This window comes from Bubalus bubalis, chromosome 3 (assembly GCF_019923935.1).
Source record: "Bubalus bubalis isolate 160015118507 breed Murrah chromosome 3, NDDB_SH_1, whole genome shotgun sequence".
Taxonomy (NCBI): domain Eukaryota; kingdom Metazoa; phylum Chordata; class Mammalia; order Artiodactyla; family Bovidae; genus Bubalus; species Bubalus bubalis.
Genome location: NC_059159.1, coordinates 148794493 through 148817908, shown reverse-complemented (window position 1 = coordinate 148817908; position 23416 = coordinate 148794493). Strand labels below are relative to the sequence as shown.

Below are 23416 nucleotides of genomic sequence, written 5' to 3'. Positions count from 1 at the left end.
TGCACAGATCTGTTCACCAGCAGCCCAGTCACTGAATAGGAAGGCTATCTGGCATAACTTTACAGACAACCTTCACAGCTTTTCTTGAACTTGTTTAGACTAAACTATCTCTACCGTCTCTTATACTTCTAAAAAGCTTATACATAAACAGAAAATGAAGGAAAGAATCAAGAAAAGAGGGTATCCTTTCCATTGCAAAGTGTCATAAAATATAAACATGTGTGTTTTATAATAAAACATTTTAAATGGGACATTTTAAATACCAACAGTCAAGTTAGAGGTGCAAAATTTTGGTTTACAAGAAATACATTATTTGGTCTTTATCTATAGTTCTTAGCTCACAGCTTCCCAAACTCTTGAAATTTCCTGAGAGGTAAGAGCAGTGAGGGCATCTTTTATTACAGTATTTGGCCTATTGTCCTTAGTTCCTAAAAACATTTCAGAACCATAAAGATGTAATGAGTGTTTTATTATTCATAAAAAGCCCCTTTCCATCAACTGGGTTGATGCTAATAAGGTGACTTTTGGAAAGGACCTAAGACTACAGTTTGGTTTTCAGGATAATTAAACAACCAGGAACAGAGGGATGGAAATTTCAGCCCCACCTCACATCTCTAGGAAGGAGAAAGGAAAGAGTAGGGGAAGCCTGTAGGTTGAATCAATTGCAAATAGCCAACTATTTAATCAATCACACCTCTGTAATGAAGGCTCTGCAAAAACTCAAAAGGACGGGATTAGGAGAGCTTCCAGGGTGGTTAACACATGCAGCCATGGGGAGAACTGTGAACCCAGAGAGGGAATGAAACCTTCGTGCCCTTTCCCCATATTTCCCTAGACAGCTCTTTTATCTGGCTGTTCCTTTTATCATAAACCAGTAACCTAGTCCATAAAACATTTTTCTGAGTTCTGGGAGCCACTCTAGCAGATTAAACAAACCTAAGGAACCCCTAATTTATAACCAGTTAGTCAGAAGCACAGGTAATAACCTAGACTTGCAGTTGGCATCTGAAGCAGAGGTCAGTCTTGTAGGTTATCCTGTGGAGCCTGATGCTCTCTATGGATGATAGTGTCAGAACCGAGTCAAATGGTAGGACATCCACCTGGTATCTGGAGAATCACTGGACATGTGGGGAAACCTCCTCCACACTGTAACTGGGTGAAGAATTATCAGAGGCTTATCCTCAGCCTACAGGGTCCAGGACTGTAGTGAAAATAGACTTTGATTCCCTGAGTCACAACAGGTGCCCATTCATGGATCCTTTGGAAGACATGTTAGATTCACATGAATAAAATTTAAAAAAAAGAAGAAACATCTCATGTAAAACCACAATCTTTATCTACATTATACCCTGAATTAAGCCTGCTTCAAAAAAAACATATAATTGAATCCAGAGAAAAATCATAGATTACAAGAATTCAGCTGTCAGTATTTGGAAAAGCCAGACAATTTAGTGTACTATCCTGCCAAAAATGTCCCATGAACAGTCTGAGATCAAGGGTACCGGCATTTCTTGAAGTTTATACAGGCTGTCTCAGATCAATTTTTGCCTTGGTTTTCCAAAATGCTTTTTCTTGAGTAGATATGTCTTTATTACAAAATTTAAACTTTATTAACTTTAGGCAAATTTCATATTTAAAGTGGGTACTTAAGAGCTTATATTTAAAACTACTAGTAATAAAAAGTAAATGGGTCATTTAAGTAAAAGTAACTGATTCCAAATCGGAAAAGGAGTACATCAAGGCTGTATATTGTCACCCTGTTTATTTAACTTCTATGCAGAGTACATCATGAGAAATGCTGGGCTGGAAGAAGCACAGACTGGAATCAAGATTGCTGGAAGAAATGTCAATAACCTCAGATATGCAGATGACACCACTCTTATGGCAAAAAGTGAAGAAGAACTAAAGAGCCTCTTGATAAAAGTGAAAGAGGAGAGTGAAAAAGTTGGCTTAAAGCTCAACATTCAGAAAATGAAGATCATGGCATCCGGTCCCATCAATTCATGGCAAATAGATGGAGAAACAGTGGAAACAGTGGCTGACTTTATTTTGGGGGGCTCCAAAATCACTGCAGATGGTGATTGCAGCCATGAAATTAAAAGACACTTACTCCACGGAATAAAAGCTATGACCAACCTAGACAGCATATTAAAAAGAAGAGACATTACTTTGCCAGCAAAGGTCTGTCTAGTCAAGGCTATGGTTTTTCCAGTAGTCATGTACGGATGTGAGAGTTAGACTTTAAAGGAAGTTGAGTGCCGAAGAATTGATGCTTTTGAACTGTGGTGTTGGAGGAGACTCTTGAGAATCCCTTGGACTGCAAGGAGATCCAACCAGTCCATCCTAAAGGAGATCAGTCCTGGTTGTCCATTGGAATGACTGATGTTGAAGCTGAAACTCCAATACTTTGGCCACCTGATACAGAAAGCTGACTCATTTGAAAAGACCCTGATACTGGGGAAGATTGAGGGCAGGAGGAGAAGGGAAAGACAGAGGATAAGATGGTAGGATGGCATCACCGACTCAATGAACATGAGTTTGGGTGGACTCTGGGAGTTGGTGATGGACAGGGAGGCCTGGCGTGCTGCAGTTCATGGGGTCGCAAAGAGTCGGAAACGACTCAGCGAATGAACTGAACTGAAGGATTGTTATTGCTATTACAACATAAATAAGGATATCTTTAAGAAATTAACTATTCTCAATAGAGCATATATTCTCTAGGTAAGAGAGTATACTTTTAAAAATTTTTAGAATTTCAATGTAATTAAGAATTCATTTCATGTACCTTCTTAGCTGAACATAAAAAATGAAAGATTTGTTAGTGAGAAATAGCTGCCTGATCATAAAGAAGAGTTAAACATCCCTGGCTCACCTTTATCCAAAGATGTAGAATCCTTTTTGAGTAATCTTGTTTCCTAGTGTTGTGGAGACACCCACCCTGGCAATATTTCTGCAGGTGCTAAAGCAGGTGACTCATCTGCACTCAGGTAATGGAGCTCCCATCCCATAATACGGGGTCGGGGTCGGTGGGGGAGGGGGGTTCCATAGGCACTCATCACAAGACTTGTGATAACAGCAACAATGAAATAAGTGGAAAAAAGTTGGGACATTTCTTGGAATGGAAAGGATAGAATAAATTATTCTTTAAGAGTTTTGTTACTGAGAGCCAAATAAGCCCACAGCTTAGGCACAGAAATAAGATTCACTGATGTCTGTCTAAAACTATTTCATTCAGGAAAAATATGATGGCTAGGAATCCAAACAGCTAAATAAAATGCACTTAGTTACACTTTTCAGCCTGATTATGTGTGGGGAATTTTCAGCTTTAATGGCTTTTCCATGTGGGTAAGAGAAATAAAAAGGCACACCATGTGAATAAGAGATAGTACCATTGTCCTGGTCAAAGGATCAGTTACCAAGTTTGATCCTGAATGACCAATGCAGTATGATAACCTTGCAGGGAAATTAACACCAAAAGATGAAGACAACTGGAGGGCAAAAACTCTGCCAGCAAGGAGAAGAAAGTGCTCAATATCAGGAGTGATGGCTTAAGGTGCTACTATGTGTAGCCTGGCGTCCTTCCTTCACCGTCCACTTACTGGAATATGGCTCTTTGTATATGTACTTGGTTAGGTAGATTTCTATTTTTAGTCAAATGAAAGCTTACAAAATTGGCAAGTGGATAAAAAAAATTCCATCACACAATCATGAACTAGTTTATTACTCATGCTTTAGGTATTTTAGCTAAGAATCCATTGCCATCATGAAGACATACCTCTACATTTTCTCCTAAGAGTTTTGTAGCTTTAGTTTTTATATTAAGGCCATTGCTCCATTTTGAGTTAATTTTTGAACATGGTGTGATGGAATCCAACTTCATTCCTTTATCTATGGATATCCAGTATCCTGAAACTATTTGTTATGATCTTGACCCTTTATCAAAATTCAATTAATTACAAATGTAAATTAGGTTTATTTCTGGACTCTCAATTTTATTCCATGGTCTATGTGTCTATTCCCATGCCAATACCACACAATTGGTCTACTGCATCTTTATAATAAATTTTGAAATCTATAAGTATGAAGCCTTGAACTTTGTTCTTTCTCAAGATTGTTTTGGCTCTTTGGGGCCCGTTGTGGCTTCACATGAATAAATAAATTGGACTTGATCAAAATTAGAAACTTTTGTGCAACAAATAGAACAGTGTCAGGAAAGTTAAAAGAGAACCTACGCCATGGAAGATATCATGTATCTGGTGTACCAGATATCATATATATATCAGGTACATATATCATGTATTTGGTGTACCAGATATCATATATCATACCAGATATCATATATCTGGTAAGAATCTAATATCCAGAATACAGAGGAAACACAACTGAATAACAAAAAGAAAAAACAACTTAAAATAGATAAAGAACTTGAATAAACATTCTCTAAATAATATACAAATGGCCAATAAGCACATGAAAAGATGCTTAACATCACAAATTATCAGGGAAATGAAGATCAAAACCACAATGAGAAATCACCTCACACCCACAAGAATGTCTACTATCAAAAATCAAAGCAAAAAAAAACAAACAAAACAAAATAACAAGTGTTAAGGAAGATGTGGAGAAGTTAGAACCCTCCTGCTGCTGCTGCTGCTGCTATTGCTTCAGTCGTGTCCAACTCTGTGCGACCCTATAGACAGCAGCCCACCAGGCTCCTCTGTCCCTGGGATTCTCAAGGCAAGAACACTGGAGTGGGTTGCCATTTCCTTCTCTAATGCATGAAAGTGAAAAGCAAAAGTGAACTCGCTCAGTCATGTCCAACTCTTAGCGACCCCATGGACTGTAGCCCACCAGGCTCCTCCATCCATGGGATTTTCCAGGCAAGAGCACTGGAGTGGGGTGCCATGCCTTCTCCAGAATCCTTCTAGTAGGAATGTAAAATAACGCAAAATTCAACAGTCACCATGTACTCCAGCAATCTGCTTCTGGGTATATACTCAAAATAATTTAAACATATATTATGATATATTATTCAAACAGTTGAAAAGATATTTGTGTACCCATGTTTCTAGTTCCTAGCAGCATTATTCACAATAACCATAGCAACCTAAACGTCCATCAACAGATGAATGGATAAACAAAATAGCACATATACAAAATGGAACATTATATAGCCTAAAAGGAAGAAAATTCTGGTACATGCTACAACATGGATGAACCATGTGAAGTGAAATAAGCCAGTCATGGAAGAACAAATATCATATGACTCCACTTTCATAAAACATCCCTAGAACAGTCAGGTTTATTGAGACAGAAAATAGAATGGTGGTCTACCAGGGCTTGGGGGGAGGGAAGAATAGGGAGTAATTGTTAATGGGAATAGAGTTTCAGTTTTGCAAGATGAACAGTTCTGGAGATGGATGGTGATATAACAATGTACATGTATTAAATGCCACTAAATGCAATTGCAATGGTAAATAATATGTTACATATATTTTACCATGATAAAAATACATGATTATAAGAAAAAATATTTTTAGCAAAAATAAAACTATGAATTAAAAATTGCACCCATAGTACAATTGGCATTGGCACAGCAGATAGCCCTTCTCCTTTGTCATCCACATTACAAATTAAGAGCAATAAGGATCTAATCTGATCTCACCAGGCCAAAAAAAATACCTAATTTCTTGCTGCTGCTGCTAAGTTGCATCAGTTGTGGCCGACTCTGTGCGACCCCATCGATGGCAGCCCACCAGGCTCCTCTGTCCCTGGGATTCTCCAGGCAAGAATACTAGTGTGGGTTACCATTTTTTCTCCAGCTAATTTCTTGAGACCAGATGAAATCTACACCTACTTCTAGGCCTTTATTTTATACTGTATCAGTGCTCCTGTTACACATCACTATTAGCCACTGCATTTAAAACTAACCCACAGAACTGCATTGTCCAATATAGTAGTCACTTGCCACTTGAAATTCAGCTAGACCAAACTGAGATGTCCTGCCCTGGATTTTGAACACATATAAAAAAAGAGTGTTAAATATCTCATTCATAATTTTGACACTGATTCCAAGTTGAAATGATATTTCATATACATTGGGTAAAATAAAATATATTATTTGAATTAACTTCAATTGGGTCTTTACTTTTTTAGATGTGATTACAAGAAAACGCATGTGTGCTAAGTCACTTCACCTGTGTCTGACTCTTTTCAACCCAGTGAAAAAGCTCGTTTGTCCATGGAATTCTCCAGGCAAGAATATTGGAGTGGGTTGCCATGCCCATCTCCAGGGGATCTTCCCACTCCGGGGATTGAACCTAAGTCTCTTAAGTCTCTTGCATTGGCAGGTGGGTTGCTTTTTTTGTTTTGTTTTGTTTTGTTTTTACCACTAGTACCACCTGGGCAGCTCTCCTAGAAAATACACAATTATAGATTGGCTCATAGTGTTTATCTATTGGGCTGCACCACTCAAACAAATTATACTTTTTAAGCAAAGTTTAACACAGTATACTTAAACCAGTATGCTACAAAATTTACACTTGATTTTTTAAATGCTTAGAATCTTTTTGATATTGAAAGGCAAAATGTCGCAAATCATTGGAAAAGTACTTATTTTCCATCTATAATATAAAATAATACACCAAAGCTCTTAATAACAAACTAAAATGCAGTCCTTTCTCAGAGTCCTATAGGAAGATAATTAGAAAACAATTACGAAGGTACCAAGAACCGGTATTAGAAGTTTCACAGGGGACATGTTCACTAAACAGAGCAAAGTAGAAACATTTCAAACATACTTCAGCGCATCTATTATTAGAATGATTCTCTTTCAATAATAAGATACTTTATACATATATTGTTCTTTCACAGGGCTTCCCAGGTGGTGCCATGGTCAAGAATCTGCCTGCCAGTGCAGGAGACTCAGGGGACATGAGTTCGAATCCTGAGTCAGAAAGATTCCTGTGGAGGACCAAATGGCAACCCACTCCAGGATTCTTTCCTGGAGAATCCTATGGACAGAGGAGTCGGTGGGCTACAGTCCAGGGGGTCGCAAAGGTTGGATGTATGAGCTCACATGCAGCAGTACCATCCTTCTTGCAGTATTTATTATTTTGTGTTCTCTCTCTTCCTCTCCCTCCAATACCAGTATCATAAAGGCAGGATCCCTGTGGGATTCACCCAGCAGCACGTAATTTTATTTACCCCAGTGCTGGACATATCAGAAACACTTAGCGCATGTTGATTACCTGCTGTTGAAATACATTTTTGTGAGCTGACCAAGGAAAATTATATGAGAGAAGATCAATGAACTCTTTAAAGAAACAAAATCAAGTTTTGAAAAAAATCTATGTAAGAGTAACTGCTCATAGGCTGGCAATGTCAAGAGAAATAAAAAAATTACATGAGGATGTATGATGACATTATAGAGACAGAAGCAGAGGTGAACGAATTTACTGCACTGTTCATCAGTCAGTTCTTGCAGCAAAGAAGCTGAAGCCAAAAAGGAGCTTCTGGGTACTTTATTTCTTAATATATAAGAATAAGACCTTTACAGTATTTCATATGAAGATGGTGAGCCACGATGAAATTTTTTTTTTAACCACAGGATGGTTCACTAGTCATCTTGTAGCAAGGCAAATATATGTGTTGCAGAACTAAAAGGCAAATTGCGTGCTTTTCTATTACACAAAAAGCAACTGTTCTATATTCATAACCATTTTCTGGGTGGCAGGCAGCTTTTAGCAATATGACATACAGCAGGTATTTTGCAAAAATAAGCACATTTTCTCCATCCCTGTAATAGAAAGGTGACATTTTAAAACATAAGAGAGGGATCAGTACCTACTTTGGAAAAACAACTATCCTATGGAGAGGGCATTTTGAAAGGAGATATAATAGAGGAAACATTTTTATATATGATTTTGCCAAATGCAATGCAAATGTGTCCCTTAAAAGCTCTCTTACTTGTACAATTACAAATTTGAAAAGAGATGTTTTTATCATTTTAAGTCTTCCAAATGAAGGGTTTCCATGGGTATGGGTACATTTGATAAGAGCACGTGAATGCAGTATCTTTCAGTTACATTTTGAGGATGTACAGTGGACATCAGAGGTGGCCAGAAGCCAGAGAAAGGCTCCCTGGAAAGTTCTTATTGGAGCAAAGATTTGAGAACAATGATGGTGTGAATTCCGAATATCTGGGAGAAGAACTTCCCTGGTTGAGGGAAGGGACAAACACAGATGCTAGCATGATATGTTCTAGGAAAAGGGAGGATTCTAGAATGGAACAAGGGGTGGAGAGAAGAAGATGGAGCCAGCAAGGTAATGGGCAGGGAATGTGTGGGTGGGGAGAGGCAGCTGTTACTGGGGTGAGGTCCAGCTGGGGCCAGGATGGTGGCAGGGGAGGTGGGTCAGTGCCATCACTCCTAATTAACTTGACCGTTATACAAGCTCCCAGTGGCTTAGTGTGTAAAAAATCCGCCTGTAATTCAGGAGCCGCAGGAGATGTGGTTCGATCCCTAGATCAGGAAGATCCCCTGGAAGAAGAAACAGCAACTCACTCCAGTATTCTTGCCTGAAAACTCCCATGGACAGAGAAGCCTGGCAGGCTACAGTCCACAGGGTTAAAAAGAGTCAAACACAACTGAGCACATATGCGTGCAAGACAAGCTCACGCCTGCATCCTTGTTCCCCGCCACCCCCACCCCCGCTATGCTCACGCCCTCAACAGTGTCACCAGGTTTCACGTCTTTAGATGTCATCCATGTGCCAGCAGCAACAACCTGTACAGGCTAGGCTTCTTTCTTAAACTGCAGACTCACACTGCAGAATCATATGTCTCCCTCTCTCACCTGAACACCTCTGCTCTGATGCGTTGGAGACGTCTCAAATATAGTACGTGCAAAACACAAAAACTATATCCACCCTAAACTGCTCCCTTTATAATCTGCATCATCTCAAGCGACGCCTACAGTCTCCTTCTGGGTGTCCAGGACAAACCCCTTGGAATCCTCCCAAACCCCTCGGGTTCTCTTGGACCTCTTGCCCATTCCATCAGCAAAGTGTGCCAGTGCCCTCACGATCTCCCAGCAATCACCACCTCTTACCTGGATCCCTACCACAGCCTCCTAAGCGGTCATTTGCTTCAAGCCTTAAGCCACTCCAACCAGCGCCTCCCCCAGGCACTAGATTACATCATTCCTGTGCTTAAAGCCCACTGGTCCCCCTGGCTCCCTGAGAGTGAAAGGTAAAGGGTTCTGCCCCAACCTGTGCTCTCAGTTGCTGCCATTCTGCCCCCTGCTCGCTTTATTCCAGCCACCTTTGTCTCCCCATTGCAACCTGGACACACCTGTCATGGCCCTGCCTCAGGGTCTCTGAACTGGCTATCCCCCTACCTGGACCACTCTTTCGCCCACCACCTCCTGCAGGCCTGTGTTCACACGTCACCTTCTCAGTGAGAAGTTCCTTGACCCTTCAACTGGATTTACAGTAACAGCCTCAATTTCAGCAGTCTTAGGCCTCTTCTTGCTTAATTTTCTTCCATAGCATGTATCCCTTTCTGAATACAATTTGCCTTTTTACAACTGTGTTTATTTCCACTATATTATAAGCACCAAGACAGGTCTTTTCTGTTTATTACACTGCTGTCTCTGCAGTGCTTGAACACTGCCTGGCCCATAAAGAGTGCACAGTAAAAAAAAAAAAAAGGAAACAGAAAAAAAATAAAGAATGAGATTTGCCCGTAGGTTGGCCAGCACTTTAAAAAAATAAATAAAATAAAAAAAAAAAAAAGAATCTGTTCAGTGTGTGAATGAATCTGCAGTTGAGTTCTAATGAACAGACTGGAAAGGACAGGCCAAGAAATGTGCCTCAGGCAAGAGCAACATGAGCAGAGACCTTGGGTTCGTCTCTACCTGGCCATCACCGCTGCTGCTGCTAAGTCGCTTCAGTCGTGTCCAACTCTGTGCGACCCCATAGACGGCAGCCCACCAGGCTCCCCCATCCTTGGGATTCTCCAGGCAAGAACACTGGAGTGGGTTGCCATTTCCTTCTCCAATGGCCATCACTACCTGTGGCAATTACCCTTGCTTTGGTGGTGGGCTGAGTGGGATCTCAGACATGGCTTTGAGGCTACAGTGACAGAGGACTAGTGTGGACCATACCATTATGTCAATGGCAGGCATTTCTATCTCTGGAGAGGACTCATCCATGGCCATCTACTACAGGAGTGTATTGACAAAGCCAGGCCAAGACTGTTTGCAGGCCCCTTGGAGAGAGAGAGCCCTCCACATTTGATGCTCCATATCTGGAGCCCTCCAAACACTGGAAGGAGGGTGGCATGACCATTAGTTAGTGACATCAACAGCAAAGAGTGATGGCTGGTGGATGAAAGGGTTAAGACACAAAGAGATAATAAAGTGTCAAGAAAAACTCCTAAGGCTTCCAAGTGGTGAAACTGGAGAGATGGGATGAGATCAAAGGCCAGGTTTTAAGGGGAAGTCATGAGTTTGATTTTCAGCAGATAGAGCACAGGTGGAGGATGTATCCAGAGCAGCTGCAGCATCAGGAATCAGATTGCAGACATGGAAGTCATCTGTGCTGTGGTAGGGATTGAAGCCAAGTCTGTGGATGAGATGACTTGTAAGAACAAAGAGAAAATAGTATAGGACCTAGATAGAACCTCAGGAGACTGCAAAATGTACTATTTGAAAAGGCAGTGGGTATGCAAAGAATTACGAGAAGGAGAGACCAGACTGTGGAAATAAAAACAACTGACACTGAAGGGCATGTTGTGGAAGCTGAGGAAAGGGAGGACTTCAAAAATGAAGAGAGGGCTTGACTATGTGAACTGGCGGTGAGCTGTGAAGTACAGTGAGAAATTGAAAACACCCACTGGTTGAGAAGCAATGAACATCATCAGTGACCTTAGTGAGAGATGCTCTTAAAGCACCCTGGGTGGAAGCTGGATTGCTGTAGGTTGAGGAGTGAGCATGGAAAAGTAAAGCGTTAGTTGCTCAGTTGTGTCTGACTATTTGTGATCCCATGGGCTTTAGCCCACTAGGCTTCTCTGTCCATGAAATTCTCCAGGCAATAATACTAGAGTGGATTACCATTCCCTTCTCCAGGGGATCTTCCAGATTCAGGGACTGAATCCAGGTCTCCTGCATTGCGGGCAGATTCTTTACCATCTGAGCCACCAGGGAAACTCAGAGTGAGCACGAGACACACACATTAATACATGAGATACAGACATTGATACAGGCAGCTCTGAAGTATTTCCTGAGATTGATCGTAAATTGGAGGAAAGCTTGTGAATTGAAGGCTGAATGCTACCCAGTTTTGATTAAAGAGACATTAGTATGTTTAAATGTTAATGGGAAGGAAACAGAATATACTAGCAAGATAAATTGTAGTTCTGGGAGAGGCTCAAGGAGAAATTGAGCAAGGATGCTGTAGAATCAGGATGCTGTGGTCAGGGAGCGGATGCTCCACTGTTCTCTGGAAGTGGGAAAACCTCTTGCATTGATGAGATCCCCTGTGGCTGCAGGTGTTGAATTTAAGGGGGGTGGAGGGAAAACAAGAAGTCACTTGGATGACATTTGAGCATAAGGTGAGGGAGAAGACTAAACCAGAGGGAACACCCTTGGTGAGAGTGGAATATCCAGGAAGTCTGAAGTTGATGGACTGACAAAAGGCAAGGGCATACAGTCAGGAGCTGAGAACCATTAATCAATGAATACATACTTGCGTCTGTTCTCTGGTCACTAGGCAGGCCAGCAAAATTTGCTGTAAAAGGCTACAGCTACTGATGTGTCTAGAATCCAGTGACAATCAACATCAGACAACATGTAATACTACCTGCCCTCAGCAGGCTTCCAATCAAGGCCAGGACCACTGGAATCATTACCGAGATAAATATCTCAAAACCAGGATAACAAAATATCAAGCAAGGTCTATTCTTGCAAAACTGTGACTTCAGTTAGAGAGTCAGCACTGTCTGTGGGGAAATGAGCTCAGTCGAAGACAAGAAGAAAAGAGTGCTCTGGAAAGAGAAAACATGGATTTAACCAGATACAAAATAGGGAGTCCTGTAGGTCCAGCTTAAAGACAAAGCTGTAAAGGAAACAAAATCAATATTTTAGGATGAACTGGAGAGTGCACATACTAGGTAAATTAGGAGAAGCTAAAACTGAAGGCCAGAATTCCATCCAGAACCAAAGTGCAACTATGAGACAATGGGCTTCAGGCCAGGCCGTGTAAGAGAATAAATCTGAGATAGTGAGAGAGAAGAATCATTAAGATGCTGATAAGATAGTGACCACCAGCACAACCCAGGAGTCCTAACGATCTAGCCAGTGTTGAGAGGTCCCAGGAAAGTCTGATCTTTGAAATGTCTTTAGTTATCAACAGCCCCATTTTACAGAGAAGGGAGCTGAGACCTTAGGCAGTTAAGGTAACAGTGTACTGATGCGAAGCTAGTAAATAGCAGAACCTGCATTTCAACTCAAGTTTAGCAAACCCTTTAAAGAGTTCTGGCCAATTCAAATTAGAAACAAGTGAACAAGGAGCTCCGCATTATGAAATGTTGGAGGAAGTTTTTCTACACTAACATGTAGTTATTGTCAAGCAACTTTCAGAACATCTCATATTTATTTAAAAATAATAATAATGGTGTTGTTTAGTTGCTAAGTCAAGTCTGACTCTTTGGCAACCCCATGGACTGTAGCCCATCAGGTTCCTCTGTCCATGGGACTTCCCAGGCAAGAATACTGGAGTTGGTTGCTATTTCCTTCTCCAGGGGATCTTCCTGACCCAGGAAGGGATCAAACTCACATCTTGGCAGATTCTTTACCACTGAACCACCTGGGAAGCCCAATAACCATGTTAGGCAACGAATAATGGATACTGTGTATGTTTTCTGATTCACCAAAAAAGTTAGAGATGCATTATCAGAAGCTGAACACTGAGCAACCATGTGCTGTGCTGTGCTTAGTTGCTCAGTCATATCCTACTTTTTGTGACCCCATGGACTGTAGCCCATCAGGCTCCTCTGTCCACAGGGATTCTCCAGGCAAGAATACTGGAATAGGTTGCCATGCCCTCCTCTGAGCAATACCAGTGGTTAATATCACACCTGCTTGTGTAACATCGGTTATACTTACACCATGCATATTTGAATCAATATTTTAACTAAGCCCTAATGCCAGGGGCAAAAGTATCCTGATACAGCTGACCAGTGAAGGGCCAGGACACAGGAGACTGGAGTCAGAGTAAGAACTTTGATCTTCCTGGTCTTCACAGGTCTTAAGGGAAGGCAATGGGATGATACAAAATGTTTAGGACTCACATACCTTTTAATGCTGCATTAAAATAAAGATTTACAGTTCCTAATTAGTACCAGTCCTAAAATTAAGGTTCGCGTCACCTTGGCTGTCTCAGGGTTGTAGAGCAAGATCCCTGTGCCCAAAACATGGCTCATATTTCTGTAATAGAAGTAGAACAGCTTCAGTGGAACCTGGAATTGTCCTAAAAGATAGAACTGGGTAATTGCATTGTCATCCACAAATTGGTACTTGCCATGGGTGCTTGCCATCTACCTCTACAAGGATTAAGCCATGTGCTGCTGCAGCTGCTGACCTCCAACACTCCTGAAGGAGTTCAGGGCAGAGAGCAGAAATGAGGCACTCTCTGCTCTGGGAAAACCGACAAGTCAAGTCTTCAGATAGTTAGATATTCTCAGGAGCTGATTTTATGAGCCCAATTCCTATATCTCCTCATATCTAAAAAAGCAGTAACATCCTTCATGGTGATGACTGTTTCTCATGATTAGCAGAAGTTTCACAAGACCAGCAGAAACTTTCTTAAAAAACATGTGCTTGATTGCATGTATTCCCCTTCAGCAAAATTACACATATACTGTCCTTTCCCCCCACTGCCTGTTAGGAACAGTTTAGACTCTGGCTACTTAGAACTACATACCAGCTACATAGAACTCACTAAATGGCCTATCATTTATCACTAATTTCTCACTGATTGCTTTTTTTTTTTCCTCAACAAACTCGTCACATTTTTGAGTTGACTAGCCTCCTATAAATAAAAATACTGTATCAAACTGTATGTGCAATTTAAATTTGGTAGAGACTGCCAGTTGCTCTCCAAAATTACTACCAAATTACCCTAGTAATGTGTGACGGTGCTAGTTCCTTGGCCTGGCATAGCCCAGTGTGGGTGTATTATCAAAGTTGTAGCTCCTCCCCATGTAACAAGAAGTCTATTTCTCATGACTGATTTAATTGTATTTGATTTGTGTGAGACTGAAGATTGGACTTCTTTGGAGAAGGCAATGGCAACCCACTCCAGTACTCTTGCCTGGCAAATCCCATGGACGGAGGAGCCTGGTAGGCTGCAGTCCATGGGGTCGCTAGGAGTCGGACACGACTGAGTGACTTCACTTTCACTTTTCACTTTCATGCATTGGAGAAGGAAATGGCAACCCACTCCAGTGTTCTTGCCTGGAGAATCCAGGGACGGGGGATCCTGGTGGGCTGCCATCTATGGGGTCGTACAGAGTCAGACACGACTGAAGCGACTTAGCTGCAGCAGCAGAGGATTTCTTCATATATTCCAAGTAATTTGTATCTGAGGGCTGCATGTTCCTGCACTCTGCTCAGATTTCTATTCATTTGCAAGGATGGTATTTACCCTACTTCAAGGTGGTCATTCTCAAACTCGTCTCAGCAGACCAAAGCTATCCTGCTCATCTGGGACCACGTTCCACCTGCTCTGGCCCTGCTGAATCACAGTCTCTGGGTATCTGCAAGTATAACTATCTCATCAGGTGATTTGGGTGCTTAACATTTGAGACCTACCATACTAAGATAATTAGACCTCATCTGAAATATTTTTCAAATGTTTATTCCCAGCTGCCATTCACCCTTTGCTATTGTTTCTTCTTCCTAGAGAGAAATTTAAAATTTCTGTGAAGCCCAATTTAAGAAACTTTTCCTCTTTAGGATCCCAGTTTGGCATCATCCTTAGAAAATTCTTCCCTGCTCTGAGATCACTAAACATTCTCTCTATCCACATTTTCATTCTTTATGTTTAAATATTGGCTCCAACAACATGGAGCACTTTGAAACGGATGGTATATTTAGAGGAATTTAAGCTATCATTTTTAAAAAAGGAAAGAACAAAGAGGAGGTATATAGAGTGCCATTTGTAAATCCACCTGAAATGATAGAAAATATATAAACACATGGTTATCATGATATCCTGGAAAATTTAGATTCTTTTAAAAATATAGGTCACCTAGTCATTTCTATCATTCAACATTCCCAGCCCCATTTTGCTTGCATGTAGCTTGCCCAGACTTTACACAGATGTACACTTACATAAACCTTAAAAAAAAAAGTAAGGTCAGATGTACATTTTGTGGTGCCCTCTTGAACACCATTCTGTGGTCAGGAACCCACAAAGTCTAAAGGGGCCTCCAAAGAGAAGCACAATCTTTAAGTGTCAGAGACTACTCCACAAAGGCCTTTCTTAAAATCTCAGGGGACTATTTCAAGAATGCAATGAGATAATCCACTGCTCTTACATGTGTGCGTGTAATGACAGGCATGGGGTTTGGGGAGATGCTCTTACATGTGTGCATGTAATGATGGGCATGGGGTTTGGGGAGATGCGTTCAAGTTCATACCAAAAGGAAAATGCCTTTGCACTGGATTTTTAAAGTGACAGAGACCTGAGAGTACTGGCTTTGCTCTGGATGCAAAGACCGGGTACTGATCGTTTCTCCTCTTTGCTCAGTATCATTCAAAGATAAAGTCCAAATTCAAAAACCATAGAGGTGCTCCAATAAAACAATCTGAGTGTAAAGAGGACATAGGAAGGAAAGTTTACCCCTGCAAAGTCTTCTCTGTCTAAATACTGATAAGTAGCTAGATCTTTCTGGAGCCCAGCTTCAGAAACTGAGGGGGTAGGAGCAAGGGGAAAGAAAGAGACAGAGAAATTCATTACTATAGAAAGGCCTAATACAAAGTTCCTCTGTTCTCTTATTTCTTCAGAAAAAATTCACTTTCCAGACCTTCATTAGCTTTAGAAAAATAGCATATAAATTTCTTTCATACAAAACATAGTTCTCTTTAAATGTCCTACAATCCTTTCCAAGGCAGAGAGTCGTATGATAGTAATTGTACCCATGCCCATCAGCACTCATTGATCACAGAAGCTATCCAGAGACTGGGGGAGGAAACTGACATCTTTTCATAAGGACATTCATATCGATGTGTCAAGAAGTCTCTGTGCTATGCTGTGCTTAGTCGCTCAGTCGTGTCTGACTCTTTGCAACCCCATGGACTATAGCCCACCAGGCTCCTCTGTCCATAGGATTCTATAAGCAGGAATACTGGAGTGGGTTGCCATGCCCTCCTCCAGGGGATCTTCCCAACCCAGGGATTGAACCCCAGTCTCCCACACTGCAGGCAGATTCTTTACCATCTAAGCCACCAGGGAAGCCAAAGAGTGGGTAGCCTATCACTTCTCCAGGGGAACTTCCTGACCAGGAATCAAACTGGGGTCTCCTACATTGCAGGAGGATTCTTTACCAGCTGAACTACCAGGAAGTCACTACTAAAGCAAATATATATTAATGCATATATGTGAAGTCTAGAAAAATGGAAGATGATTTTATTTGCAAAACAGAAATAGAGACATAGACATAGAGAACAAACTTACAACACAAGGAGAGAAATGGAGAGGGGATGAATTGGGAGATTGGGATTGTCATGTATACACTGTTGATACTATGTACAAAATAGATACCTAATGAGAACCTACTATATATAATAGTTCAGGAAACTCTACTCAGTGCTCTGTGGTGACCTAAATGGGGAGGAAATCCAAAAAAGAGGGGGTATATGTATACATATAGCTGATTTGTTTTGCTATATGTAGGAACTAATACAACATTTTAAAGCAACTCTACTCCAATAAAAGCAACTCTACTCCAATAAAAATTAATTAAAAATGTTCAACACCCCTACCCCAAACCAGAAGTCACTACTCATGGATCAGTCAATCATAAAGTATTACAATTAACCAAACTTTATTTAATGGTGTTGAAACAAATAGATAACAACATTGAAGATATGTATGCCAGTGAAGGATAATATAAAAAGACCTAAATGCTAGCTTACTATTTCTTGATTTTCCAATAGGCTTGCTGCTACTCATCCAGTAATTTAAATATGAAAATGGAATGACCTCCAACGAGGCATGGGACCTCACATGCTGACATCTGTCATCAGGAACTGGACCAAAGCAAACTCGTGCAAAACGGCAATGTCCAGCATAAGGTCTGCTCCCTTTGTTTCTGCTACAGTAGCTCTCTAAGCTGCATGTGGGCTGAATTCATATCTACTGGTTATTTTTCATAAAATCAAGGGAAGTATTTGACCCAATCCTCTTGTTTTACTGATAAAGTAGTAAAAATAAGTTCAAGACTGCACAACTAGTTAATGGCAAGGAAGGGTAGGACACAGGTCTTACAGCAATTTAAGATCATTTGTATATTTATTTTTGATAGTGTTTAACCAGTTTAATTTAAAAGCTTCTAATATTTCAATTTTTAAATTGCTTTGCCAAAAGGTTAATATTCTATATTTGTGCTGGTTAATTCAACAGCCACTAGCCATGCAGGCTATCGACCTCTGGAAGCATAGCTAATCTGAATCAAGGTACTCTGTAAATATAAGACTTAGCCAAAAAAAAAAAAAAGTAAAATGTCTCAGTAGTATTTTGTATTGACTACATCTTTAAATGGTCATTTTTTAATATACTGGGTTAAAGAATATATATTATTAAAATTAATTTTACCTGTTTATTTTTACTTTTCTAAAATGACTACTAGGGCAGATTAAACTATGCATGCAGCTCACACACTTTAGTTCTATTGGACAGTACTGATTTATGGGAAGACACTTAACTGCACTAAGGAGAGAGCTACAAGCAATCTTCCTTTCCTGAATTTGCCCATGACAAAAGCAAAGGAAGAGAGGATAAGACGGCATTTGTTCCAAATACTTTAAAAAATACTTACCTGGTCAACAAACCCAGAAATAAAAACTAAAACATAATTTGAAATTAAACTAATTTCAAAATAATTGAAATAAAACATAATTTTATATGTTAAATGTGCATGCATGCATCAATTTAATGTGTAAAAGAATATTAGCTGATGAAAATCATCAGCTCCCCTTTTAAGAGTGGCTATTTTCCTGGAAAAATCATACCTAACACCAATTAGTGTCCTAGAAATCAGTTCTGCCTTTAAAGAGACATCTGTCCATTATAAACATCCTTACCAAGTAGATAAATAGTCGGTTAATAGCTGGATGATAAATAGATAATAGGCAGACCAACAAAACAGACAAACTCAATTCAACATAGAAGTGCAAACGGGACATCATGGTCTTCTGAATTGAAAGTTCAGGTCAGCACTGAGTCCATTTTAACTTAAAACAGCTGGCAGGCAACCTCCTCACCCAGATAGCCAAGCATTCCTCTTTGTAACAAAGAAATTCTCCTGTGCAAAAACTGATTGCCTTTATCTTGGGGAAAAATAATGATTTTGTCTAAATTAATAGGTTAATTTCCAATATACTAATATATATCAAGTATGGCCACAAAATTAGAAAAGTGAACATATGATTTTGTTTTCACAGCTATACTCTTTTTGATAAGAGAACCTTGTTAGTTTTCAAAGGTTTTAATTTTTCACTAAGATACGTAGATTTCAGTGTAGAGACAGTATTTACTTCTGAAATAATACATTTCTAATAAAGTCAGGTGTGGTTCCTTGGAGATGTACAGCGTGAAATGAATAAAGTCTTCTCTGCTCTTCCCGTGGTGAGATGGCACTGTTGATTGCTGAGAATGCTACTTGCTAGCCATAAGCTGAAAAGGGACTTCCACAACTTGGAATTCAATTTGAGTGTTTTCTGCGTCTCTTCTTTGGAACAACTCTACTAAAGCTGTAACAAGAAAAGGATTCTGGAGATTTCTGCAATAGCTGTGCATATATATTTGCCATCTGCAGAGATAACTGAGCAGCAGTTCTGTGCAATGGTGGAGACAATCACCTCTCCCCACCCCCCTTCCTGAGTTCGCTGGGCACTGAAGTCCCTATTACCAAATTAAATGCCATGTGTTAAATAGGGTGAAAATGCTTCCCTGCTTTGTGTCTTCTGTTTCTATAAAACGAACTATGGATTTTCCTTCATCTCAGCCCATAGGATCTCCTGCATTTCCAAAGATAGAATTGTTGACAATTTGCAATTTCAGGCAATGACCAAAAAAAAAAATTATTATTCCTCACAAATTTGTTAAATTTATTCTAATTTTATCCTCCCCTTTTCTCTCCCTCCCACTCCACCTCCTCAAATCCAAATGTCACTGGGAAAGAAGCACATTTGGACTGATTTGGAATGTAAAATGCTCCAACCTTTTACTGTTACCTAGAAAATCTTCCTTAAAAGGAAATTTTTCCTCAAGTTTTTAGTTCAAAACAGAAAAGGTCCCCTATGCTAGGACTAGCTTCTCACACGGAAGAGGGTCATTCAAAAAATAATGTGGGCAAATATGTAGAATAAATTCCTAAGGAAGGCAAGTTGTGTCACTGCACAGTGGGAAGAAACTGAATTCCACCACAGCCATGTAGATAACCATTCAATGGATATAACGATTCACAGAGCTTCTAGTTCAAAAGTCTCCCAAACGCCCATAGAAGGTGAACTGGAGTTTTAAAGGGGAAAACCAGCATTTTTCAGGACAGAAGACTCAGGCGGGTTCCCACCAGGCGGAAAGCCGACAATGCTTTGCAGGCGAGCCTGGGAGCAGTCAGCAGTCATTGTCATCTTATGGGAACCACAATCTTACAACTAAAGATGGGGTGCTGCGGCTTTCCCATCTTCTCTTCTTACAACAACAAAACAGGAAGAAACACATGTAGACATCATGAAATGCATTATTTAAAAGGAGAATTAAAACGTTTAGCCAAGTCTCAGCCAAGCCCGCGAAGAGCTCCGGTCGAGTACGAAAACACGCTGAAACACAACAGCAGCCTCTAACGTGCTCTCACTTTGGACCAAATCTTTTCAGGACTCCCGTAAAACCATTAAATCAACTTCTACATAACAGAAACACCTGCACCGTATAATTTTCTAAAACACAAACTCCTGCTTCGGAATTCCAAATAATGTGTAAGATACAAATGTTTTTAAAAGGATATTTTTATAAAAGTATCAGGATGCTCACTCTCTCTGACAAGGATACAGAAATGCAGTTTTTTACTCTCTCATCTACTCCAGTCTTTATATTGCTGACTCGCCCTCCCAGATAGCGTTAAGCCCTTTTAAGGGACTAGCAGACAAGAATGCCAAAACCGTCAATGCTCCAGTGCAGAAGCAGCGAGGCCACAGCAAAGGAAGAGAAATCTCGGTTACCTGAGGATGTACACAACTCTTCGCAGAGCTGCTTCTGAGCTCGCCTCGAATAGGACCGGGCAGCGCAGGCTGTGCGGATACTGGCTCCTCCCGCAGGTAGGCGGGGCGCGAGCTCCCTTGCGCTGCCGTGACGGTGCTGTCAGCTGTGTGCCCGCCCGTGCGCCCCGCGCCCCGCGCCCCCGCGCACCTGCGGCCGGGCTCGTGTGCCCCGCGCCCCCAGCGCACCTGCGCCGCCCAGCGCGGGCGGGCCCGGAGCTGTCACTGCCACTCCACCATCCTGCAGCCTCCCCCGCCTCCTCCCCCCTTCAATCTCGGACTTCTCAGCTGTGCCAACTGCTGCAGCGGTGGATGCTCCTGCTTAAATGGCGCCTGCTCGCCTCCAAAGAGCGTTTAGGTGCCACCTACTGCATGCTCCTGGAATAGATGGTCAATACTGGAATTCTCAGAGAATTCAATGAATTAAAATAATTTCATTGAAAGTGCACCAGATTCTTTTGTTTCAGATTGTTCACATTACCGACTATAGTTACTACTAGGCGCCTAAGGCTTTCTTTCAGTGTCCAGATTCTAAATTAAAAACCTCATTTATAAAGCAGATAAAATCGGGCCATGATGGACAGGCAACCACACATTGCAGGTTAATATATTCTAATTTAACAGGCTTCTCTAGCAAAACCACCATAGGCAATCCGGGGCTAAAATTGTCTTTACACCAAGTAGTTTCACTTTAGTATTTCAGGGAAATAACCAAGTATATTTTCTGACATTGGTAAACCGTGTTGTCAAAGAAGCATTGATCAAAAACAGGTGAATCAGCAAGAATTAGGTTTATGGCTAGAAATTCTGTGCTGAAACTTTTAAAGAAATGCTCTCCTATAACATGATCCATATTAAATGTAAACTACACTTAAGGAAGATCTCTTCTAGCTATTGTAACCCGCTCTTTTTTAATACCAAAATTTTGGTATTAAAAGAATTGGACATTTTCTTATTCTTTAAACTTGATTTAGCTTAAAGAATCCCATTTATCAGTTCTAAGACTGTTTAGAATTTACAGTTTCAGTCAGCATTACCCTATGATGCTTATTTCCAAAGTAAGTTTCTACCTTGCTACTCACAGGAAATATATGGGTTTTTTAAATCTTACTTTAGTGTGATAAATATAATCAGGAAATTTTTTTCAGCTTGCCAGTCCACCCTAATTCTGATCTTGAAGCTATGGTCACTGGATTATGAATAAAATACCATTTTTGTCATGTAAGGCCACTATCAGCAAATCAACTCCTATTTTAAAGATATAAGGATATAATTCTCTTCCCAGTTTCCTCTTCATTACAAAGGAGTGGATAGCTATTAGGAAAGCCATCCTAAACCTGGAGGAGGGCTCAGAGACCCAAAGACCCTGTGTGTCTGCCTCCATTTCTAGAATCTGCAAGAACCATTAAATCAAGGTGTTTTCCATGACAATCCCAAAATGTAGGTTATCAACTAAATGAAAAAAAAAAATGGAAGTTGAGGGCTGAATAGAGAAGGGTGAAAGATATAAAGAGGTAAAAATACTGAAGGCAAAAAGCCAATTCTGGCACCAAACTAGTAGAGAGAAAGAATCTGGAGGTGGTGAAGGAAGCCAATTTGATTCTGCAAACTCCACACTGCGGTGGAATCCTGCATTTCACCACATATAATCATTATTTGTTTTGAGGATGTGAAGCAAGGGTCCCAGAGGGCCCATTTAAACAAGGAACAATACACTTCGAATGATGGCCCTGCTGTCTTGTCACTCTCCACAACCCCTGACTTTTCATCAGCCAGAAGAAACAGATTGCTCCCAGGACTACAGCCTCAGGATCTGATGTAATAAGATCCTTAGAGTTCTAGGCCTGTTGGAGGTGGGATGCTTTAAGCCAGTTTCTCTCAAACTCTAACACACATCAGAATTATCTGGTTGGGGGGAGCTTGTTAAACAGCCAGCTCGTCCACACCCCAGGTTTTCTGATTCAGCACTGCTGGGTTGGGTCCCAAAATGCATGATTCTAACAAGTTCCCTGGTGTCCCTGAGGCTGCTTACAGCCGGGACCCACTGAGCTCAGCCACCCATCAGGTAATGCAGAGACTGATAACAAGTGGTAATGTGCTCAGGGACAAGAAGTGTAACATTCCTCTATTTTCTAAAGCACATCGAAACTCACTCAACCCAATGTCCCTTACTCTGAGGAAACCTGGTTCTTCTCTACAGAGTCACACATGCACCCTAGGATCTTTTGGGGGTTTTAAAAAGAACCTTTCCAGCTGTGTTCCCACTTTGCCCTTCTATGTAGGACTCAGCACAGGTATACTAGGCCTCTATGCAAATTAGGAAAAAGACTCTGCTCTGGGCAGAGTTGATCACTCTCCCCCTAAGACAGTACGTGGCTTGAGGGACAGAGGACACTTTGTGCAAAGAATGTGCCGGGGACAGGTGCAACCCACTGCAGTCCCCAGCTGAATGAGTGGGGCACCTGTTGAACCCTAGCCCTACTCTTGCCACCTATTGGTCAGTTTAGTACATTACTCAAACTGCACAAGCAATCACATCAATTTTACTTCCCTGGAGCCAGCATGGTCCAGGTGAGGGCTGGCAGCTCCATTTAGGACCTGGGTCTACAGATCCAGAGTGCCAGATGCCATCAAGGAAGAGGTAGAGCCACATTCTAACAATGGGGTCCTGAGCTGAGGGATAAGGTAGGAGGCACTCCAGCTTGCAGTTGAGCAAGCAAATGGAATGAAAAGACACAGCTTTGAGCTATGTTATGTGTCTTGTCTCACTTTCAATCTGTTTTCTCCAACACAATGGTTCTGGACAGCAGCATCAGAATCACCTGGGAAGTTTTTAGAAATGGACTTTTTAGCTCCCTTTACTGTATCAAACT

At 41.0% G+C, this 23416-nt stretch overlaps 1 protein-coding gene across 1 annotated transcript in view; it reads right to left on the bottom strand.

Annotated features, from left to right (window-relative positions):
• Positions 1-20647, bottom strand: part of DIRAS2 (DIRAS family GTPase 2) — a 36406-nt gene extending 15759 nt beyond the window's left edge. Inside the window, exon 1 of the mRNA XM_006067991.3 lies at positions 20508-20647. The gene's annotated coding sequence lies outside the window, so the exon portion shown is untranslated. The remainder of the gene's footprint in view (positions 1-20507) is intronic.
• Between the last annotated feature and the right edge of the window lie 2769 nt (positions 20648-23416).